The 8,500-nt window shown below is 37.9% G+C and overlaps 1 long non-coding RNA gene across 1 annotated transcript in view; it reads right to left on the bottom strand.

Annotated features, from left to right (window-relative positions):
* Positions 1 to 2,612: 2,612 nt before the first annotated feature.
* LOC308436902 overlaps positions 2,613 to 8,500 on the bottom strand; it is a 15,169-nt gene continuing 9,281 nt past the window's right edge. Inside the window, exons 5-6 of the long non-coding RNA XR_013975540.1 lie at positions 4,402 to 4,522; positions 2,613 to 2,673 (exon numbers count right to left, since the gene is read on the bottom strand). This is a non-coding gene — a long non-coding RNA (uncharacterized lncRNA). The remainder of the gene's footprint in view (positions 2,674 to 4,401; positions 4,523 to 8,500) is intronic.

Here is an 8,500-nt window from a genome sequence, read left to right as displayed (position 1 = left end):
GAGGCAGAGCAGAAAAGGAAGATCACACTTTCCTAAGTTCTTTTATGCATGTGTATGTGGCTGCAGAACTTAAAGATTTCTTAGTGGGGATTTTTTAATTGTTGTAATTTATTTTTGCAAAATAGCCTCAGTTACAATTTCTGACATGTAGTATTGTTATAAACTAGTTGCTATTGAACTGTCTGTTAAGTGTTGGCTTTAATAAATAATTTGCTACATTCAATCTATCGTGTCTGTGTTTTTTCTATTATTTTTCATTCATAATTCTGTGGCAATGAGAAGTGGGCTCTGCAAAGTTAATTTGCTGTGCCAATCATAAGGAATTGGAAGTAAGTTGCTACAGACAGACATTAAAATGAAGGTCATTAAGACAGGAATGAAATTTTAAAGGTGAAAGATTAGCAGAGACAGAGGTGGGAGCTCTAGACTGAGGGATGTTACTAAACGGGAAGACTATTCTTGGCTCCAAGGGAGCTGTGGACTCTCACCCTCTTCTTGTCAGTGTTGCTGCAGGGAACTTACTTAACCATGCTGTCATGTGGTCCTTAAAGGGGAGCAGGCTAATTTCAGTTGCATTTGTAGCAGATGGAGTTCTACTTTCCACTGATAGTTTATTTCAACCCTTCAATAGGCGGTGAAACAGTTCTGTAAAACTGTTCAGAGATTTGCCAGCATGGGGAGTGGTGGAGAGGCAGGATTCATGCTTGGAGAACTTTCAGGAAGAAAGCAGGTGGCCCCTTCCATAGGAGTTGCATAGCCAACTATGAACTACCTGGGTACAACTATATCAAGCTGGTGGGTTTTAATAACTGGTGGCAAATCAACTGCTCAGGAAGCTTTTCCTAAGCCTTCATCCCAGTAGCCTTACCCCGGATGGCTGCCTTGCCCATTTTGCTGGAAGTGGGAGGCTCTGGAGCATTTGCTGGAAAGACTTCCCAGTGACTATGATGTACCCTGCAGCTGCAAAGCTATTTCAAGCTTTTGATTGAAGAATCCATGTTCTAAGTCCCAGGATGTGCTGGTGGGAATGGCTAAGTCTCTCAGCTGGGTTTTTTTTTTTTTTTTTTTTTTTTAAATTTGCCCCAACTGCAGCTCCTCTATGAGAGATTGAGTCTGTGGTATTAACTACACATTAAGTCTTTTTTTTTTTTTAAACATACCACCCTATTCAAAGCTCCCAATTAATTGTATTGAAAATATGCTTAAAACAGCCCCAGGTCATGATTCTGGCTCTTTATTGAGTTAAGTGCTAGAAAGTGGAATTTAATATCAATGCACAAAAACAATGGTTTAGGATTTATTTTCATTTTAAAAATCATAATATCCTCATTGAATACTTAGGCTATGCCATATCCTGATGCTCTGAGAAACAAAATGAAACCAGAACACCTCTCAATTATTGTTTTATCTGGGTGCTTGTAGCCCTTTACGTAAAATTGTCACTCTGGGATAGTTTTTCATAATTAACTGGTAATGTAGACTTTATTTTTTGGCAACACTCTCCTGAGTCAGGTTTATAAACCAGGCTGTTAACCCAGGTAGAAAGTCTTTTGTTAAGGCATTATTTTTTTAATTGCACCTTACCAGACATTTAGAAGTAAATACAGTGTATTTTTATTAACTGGAAAAGAAAGATCCGCAACCAGCTTAGTAGGTCAAATGGATTAAGTCTAGACCCTGGCATCTTTGAGAAGTTGGTCTAGGCCTTCTGTTTGGAATCTGGCATATAGTCTCAGAATAGATAGCACACTAATATGAACATACTTTTAAGGGAAGCCTAAGACAGTTCTATGTTTGATCTGGGGCACGTTCTAACACAGTACCATATTGTGGCTTTGGTCACCAAAAGAGTGATCCTTAGGTTTAGGTCCCATTCCTGCAAGCAAGTACTATGTTAGCTGGTCTCAGAATGTGGCTCAGATGATTCTATTGTACAGGCAAAGTTGAGAGCCATTTCCCTATTTCTGAAAAGGCCAAACTATTGTGGTCATAATTATATGCTGCCAGCTAATATGTTGATGCACAAATTTCATGTCACTACTGTAACAAATTAGCACCGATGTGATATCTTAACACACACAACATTCTCAACAGTTCTGAATAGCAGAAATCTAACATTTTTGCTGGATTGAAATCAAGGTACTATCAGACACAAACGCTTCTTTTGTCTATAAGCAAGCTGTGTTTGGCTTGCTCTCTCCCTCAAGCTTCAAAGGCCAGCAGGATCACATTCGGTGGTCACACTATCTTCTCTGATCTGTGTTCACCTTTTAACAAAATCATGATTATTTAACCTGCACATCAATTTGGGAAGTATATTGCTATTGGAGTCTAAACAGGGAATTCTTCATGGTTGAAGCTCACCTTAAGTACAGATTTAATATTTTTGAGGAGACATTACAGGTGGAGGTAGGTAATCAGATGACTTAATTTTTTCCAAGCACCATACTTTGCATTTGATATCCCTTAAGTTCCCAGTGAAGCCACAAGCCCCAAACACGAGAGCTTCTGTTTATAGCACACGGTCTAGCATTGCAATGTACAATAGTCTTCGGAGATATTCCTCACACCAGTCTTACTACCTGTACTCAGGTTTAGCTGGGTCTTGTCCAGTCATATCAGGAATCCAGGTGAATAGTTTTTCAGCATTGTCTGTGTCAGTACATTCACTTGCTGTATGTAAACAAGCAAGAAGGGGAATTAGACATTCACCTGTTCCCCAAGTATTATATTTCCCCATATTTAAGTATTGTGGAACAAAAAATTACTACCTTCATTAAAGCAGAAGAGAGCTAGTGTTCTATCTGATCTAAAATAAAATTAATGGCTCTAGAGTGTCAGCAATGACTTCACAGAAACACTGTCAAATACCTAAACAGTCCACAGGAGGGCAGCAGTACTACGACTTCAAAGGCTGGCAGCTTATCTTAACCTCAGGATGAGCCTAGAGATCCTAAGCATCCTGAAGCATTGGGAAGAACACTTGTGTATCAGATTCATTCACTTCTGTTCTTAAACAGGCAAATTGTTAAAATATGCGAATTCCAGCCTTGGATAAGATGGTAGCTCTCTGGTAACATGAGCTTTAGAACATTGTAGAATTGCTTATTTCCCTTAAACCTTAAAATTAGGATGAAATTCGGGTTCTTTTTCCCCCTAAGTCTTTCTAGCATAATTTAGACAATTTACTGTTGGATACTGTAAAAGTCCTCTCTGTATACTTTATGCCAATTAAAAATATGCTTGAGTCTCATGTTTATTTTCTAAAATGCTTTAGTCAATGTAATTTTCATTCTGAGTTTATATTATTCATAAACATTACTATCATATTTTGAAACTACAGCTTATCACTGGTTATTTTGACAGATATCAAGACTTTTAAGCAAACAAGGTTATGTTAATAATCTGTTAATGACTTTTTTCTTTCCCAGTGTTAAGGAATGGATTCAGGGTCTTGTACATGCTGAGCAAGCTTCCTGCTGAGCTACAACCCCAACCCATGAACAACTTTAAGTTCAAGTCTTTGACATTTTGGTTTTTAATAGGCAGAATTAAGCTATGATTTTTCTTTAGGCTTTTATCTTCTTTATATGGAGAGTTGATTGCCAGGTTCTGTAGTCACTAATGTAAGTTCTCAACCTCAGCTGCAAATTAAAATCACAAGAGAAATTGAAACCTCCTATGTTTAGTCCATATCTCAATAAAGAGCCCACTGCGTTGGTACTCAAGTGTCAATAAAGCACCTTGGGGAAGGCTAGTGGGCAGCCTCAGGTGAGAAACACTGGCCTGGCTTTGCTTAATCTGCCTCACTTCACATTTGCAAAGGCAACAAGAATTATTTTCACATACAGAAAATCATGTCCTATTAGTGACACAGGTCAAGTTTTTACTTTTTTTTTTTTTTTGAGCCCTATGAATGCATTAAAATGATAATGAAAGTTACATTTCCTATTAGACACATGTATACAGACTCTTAAATGTGGCTAATCTAAGGCTAAGCAATGACAGATAGAGACTAAGGAGTTAGAGTCACAGGACAGGTAGGACATGCATTGGCCTTGTAGGTACACGGATCTGGAGAGGATACTAAACATTTCAGGTGACAGATTTCGAGTGTTCACAGCTGTGCTTAATTTACAGCCACTAGGTGCAGTGAAAGAGTAAGGCATAGGAATAAGAGCTGGAATTGGACAAGGTCTGATGTTTGCTTGGAACTGTGGCCTTTTTCCTGCAGATGCCATAACATGGGCAGAACACTCTGCTCAGGGCAGGCACTCAGGGATGCTGAGACCCTTGGTGAGATGCAAGGGCTGAAATGTGAGGATATAGTAGAGAGGTTAGATACAGATTGCATTTAGAAACACACATTTGATTTACACTAGAAACAGGCACACACATTACCACAAAGGAAGCTCCTGCAAGTATATAATTTTGCTTTTGCCGGACTTGAAGATCCAGTTTTCAAAAATGGAACAGTAAAGACTTCCATACATGGGATTTTCATCTTGCTGCAGATACATTTCTGTAGTTAAAAGACATTTTAAGTTCAAATATGCCTCTTAATCTGCTATTTCTCTACCAAAAAAAAAAAAAGTACTTTTCCTCATATTTATATAAGTGACAAAGTATTTGGTAAAAATAAAAATATACATAATACTTTGTGACATGTGTCAAATATAAATACTAATTTAAAGGTTAAATTTGAAGCAAAGCAATCTATAAAGGTAAATTTATTTTAAAAATATTTGAAAGTGTTTTAAATTTAAAAACAGGCCATTTCTTTAAGCAATTAATAAATTCTTTTTCTTGTTATCTTTTTGTCTGTTTATTAAATGCTGGGATTTAAGTATAGCCCGCGTTGAGGTACAAATGCTACCTTTGTTTCTTTTTTAAGCATGTGAAAATGAGTACAGATTTCGGTTGTTTTTAATCGAGTTCCTGGGTGGTTTTTTGTTGTTTTGTTTTGTTTTGTTTTGTTTGTTTTTCTGTTATCTTCCTAAAGTATCCACTTGACGGCCACAAAGTTTGGGGTGTCACTCAGAGTGACCGTAGGTGTTTATACTCAAAACAGGATTCACTTTCACTCTGTTATAGTTCCTATTCAGTCTTCTCAAGGTGATGTTTCCTTGGCCCCTCTATGCTACTAAACATAAAAGTTTAAAACACACCTCAGAAAGGGCAGTTAACCAGGAATGGCAGTTTTTTGTTTTTTTTTTTTTTTTTTTTTTTTTCCTCTGAGCATTAATTCTGCAGAGCCTAACTGGGCTAGGGCCTGGTGGGGTTCAAGTTCTGTTCTACTTGAGTAGGACTGGCCTCCTAATCTCCTCAGTGTGGCTGACAGCAGGAGTGCCACTTAGAAGAGGGAACAAAATAGTCATGGGGGCCGGAGGAAAGGGACCTGGGAGAGGGGAGCAAGGGGTCAGGAGCAGGTATGGGGGCAGACAGGAGAGAGGCCTGAGGAGTTACTGAGTGAAGGTGAGTTCCGGGCTTAACCAACATTTTAGGATTCTCACTCAAGTACATAGTATTAACCCTAAAATCACATACCTAACTCTGAAGTCACATAGCACCCAGCAGCTAAGCACATTTGACAGTGCTGTTTAGTGTTCACCTCTCAACTACCCTGTTCAAAACAAATCATGTAAAAACTCAAAGAACAACATTCTGTAAGAAAAACAGTTCAAGTTTATAAAATTTTAATATTGGAGAAAAGAAAATTAGAGTAAATCTCATGTTGGAAATCAGCTTTATGGCAAATCAAGCATTTTTGATATATCTTGACTTTGCATTGAGTAGAATTTCTGTGGCATACATTTTCCTTTTCCATACCCCTTTTTTGGGGGGAGGGGAGCAGGGTCTTATTGTATAGCCTTGGCTGGAACTCATTATGTAGATGAGGCTGGCCTTAAACTTAGATCTGCCTGCCTCTGCCTCTGTACTGGGATTAAAATCTTGTGCAGGATGATTCTTATGTAAATTACAGCATGGCCTCTAAATTTCTAAACAATTATTTTCCTAACAATTTTTTCCCATGTATTCTTTGGTACAAAAAAAAAAAAAAATGTAGAACAGTCTGTTGAATGCTTGTAAGTTTGAGTCAAGAAGAAAAAAAAATGCTAAAATTAATTGGATTTTTGACTTTTCTGCACCGTGTTATGCAGATCCTCGGGGATCTGTATTGACCATAGTTTTTAAGCTGTCTCATTTCAGCCCAGACAACTTACAGATGATAAAGTAATTAAATTGGTCAATATTCCTTTAAGTTATACTAAGTAGGATCTTAGCATTCCATTAGCATCACTAAGGGAAACAACGAAAAGTACTATTACGGGGGAAAAAAAACCACATGCACATAATACTCATTTATGGAATAACTCTTACCTCTCAGAATGTAAGTAAAGAAAAATCTTAACTGGAGAAAAGAAAATCATGCACATATGAAAAAATTCACAAGTGAAAACAGTTAAATAAAAAACACCTGTTCAGAAGCACATAGACTTTCAGGATGAATGTGAAAGTGAACAAAGGGAAGAAAATGGAGAGAAGCGTGTGGACTAAACTTACCTGAGTCCTGTAAGTGATCCCAACTGGCTCTTTTGCATATGTGATAGACTGGTCTGACTGAATAGCAAGCCCCTGGAAGCTTCTATCTCTATCCCCAGTGCTGTGATTACAAAGCATGGGCCAGCACACCTGGCTTTTTAGGATTGATCCTGAGAATTAAACTCAGATCTTCATGCTTACATGGCAAATAGTTTACTGAGAAGTTACCACCCTAGTCCAAATTCTATCTTTTTCTTATATTTGAGAGACAATAAATAACCAATACTATAGAATATGTTTGGCTATTTTTCACAAAGTTAAATGATGCTCACACTCTTAAAAGTATTATTTGTATAATGTTTGTAGTTGTGATGAGGGGCTGGAGAAGGATCATTATTCTCTCAAATTATCACAAATATCTGTTTACATCAATGCCAGGTTTTAAAACCATACAGCAATTTGAGAACACCTTTGCTTTCTTCCAGTTATCCCCCCAAAAGAGAAAATAACTATACATTTTATATAATATTTTATATAGTCTTGTATAAGAAGTTAGCCAGCAATGTGGTATTGTGAAATATATATTTGGTCTTTATTATTGTTCTGTACCCAACAACTCTTACTATCCTTAGATTCTTCAAAATGATGTCTTTCTGTGTGCTCATGAACTGATTCATGGCTGGAACCTCTCAGAAGCTTCAGAAAAGATCTAGGGAGCACTTGATTGAAACTCACCCATACTGCCCAACCTTCAAGAAAGAGAACTGAAGCCTAAATGATTACTTCAAAGAGAGAGAGGGGGCAGAAAGGATTGGCTTGGAGATTCCAGACAGTTGGACAAAAGGTTTCTAGGGTTCTGTTTGCTCCTTCTCCGACATACAGTTTTCCTCTGTAGCTCAAATTGGTTTGAGTTCTGTGATTCTAGCAAATTAATTGTGGTGACTGTACCTTATAGTTGGTGGGTCAGAAGCACCAGTAAAGTAACTGAGCTTGGGACTGACATCTCAAAGGAAGAATTATGGAGATCTGAATTGAAGTATATAAAGGGCACCAACTGTTGTCTACTGCAGATCTTACTGATTTTTGTGTGTTGAAAATCTACATATTTTCTTACAGCAATCTTCTGTGTTGTCAAGTGAGATTAGAGGAGAAAATGAATTTATTATTTCTGATAACTTAGAGTAAATAAAAGCCACATTGAGGGGAAAGATTATATACATTAAACACTATTAAGAAAATAGCACCAGGGCTGGAGAGATGGCTCATCAGTTTAGAGCACTGACTGCTCTTCCAGACTGAGTTCAAGTCCCAGCAATCACATGGTGGCTCACAGCCATCTGTAATGGGATCCAGTGTCCTCTTCTGGTGTTTCTGAAGATGGTGATAGTGTACTCACATATATAATAAATAAATCTTTATAAGAAAATAGCACAAAATAGTTAAATAAACACTAATGTTAACCCACTCTTTAAAAAGTTATACATAGATGAGGAATTGAGGGGTGGGAGAGATGACTGAATGGTAAAAGGCACTTATTCTTGTAAAGGATCTAGGGCTGGTCTTCAAACCATGTGGTGGCTGACAACTGGATGTAATTCCAGTTCCAAGGGATCTGCTACCCTATTCTAGCCCCCTTGTATACCAGGCATGTACATTTACATACATGTAGACAACATACTTCTACAAATAAACACACACACACACACATACACACACACACACACACAGAGAGAGAGAGAGAGAGAGAGAGAGAGAGAGAGCTGGGTATAATGGTGCAAGCTTTAATCCCAGTACTTGGGAGGCAGAGGCAGGTGGATCTCTTGAGTTTGAGGCTAGCCTGGTCTACAAAGTGAGTTTAAGGATACTCATAGCTACACAGTGAAACCCTATCTAAAAAAAAGAGGAAGAGGAAGAAGAAGGAGGAGGAGGAGGAGGAGGAGGAAGAGGAGGAGGAGGA

The sequence above is a fragment of the Micromys minutus genome (assembly GCF_963924665.1).
Source record: "Micromys minutus genome assembly, chromosome: 1".
Lineage (NCBI taxonomy): Eukaryota > Metazoa > Chordata > Mammalia > Rodentia > Muridae > Micromys > Micromys minutus.
Note: the sequence above shows the minus strand (reverse complement) of the source record. Positions and strands in the feature narration are given on the sequence as shown.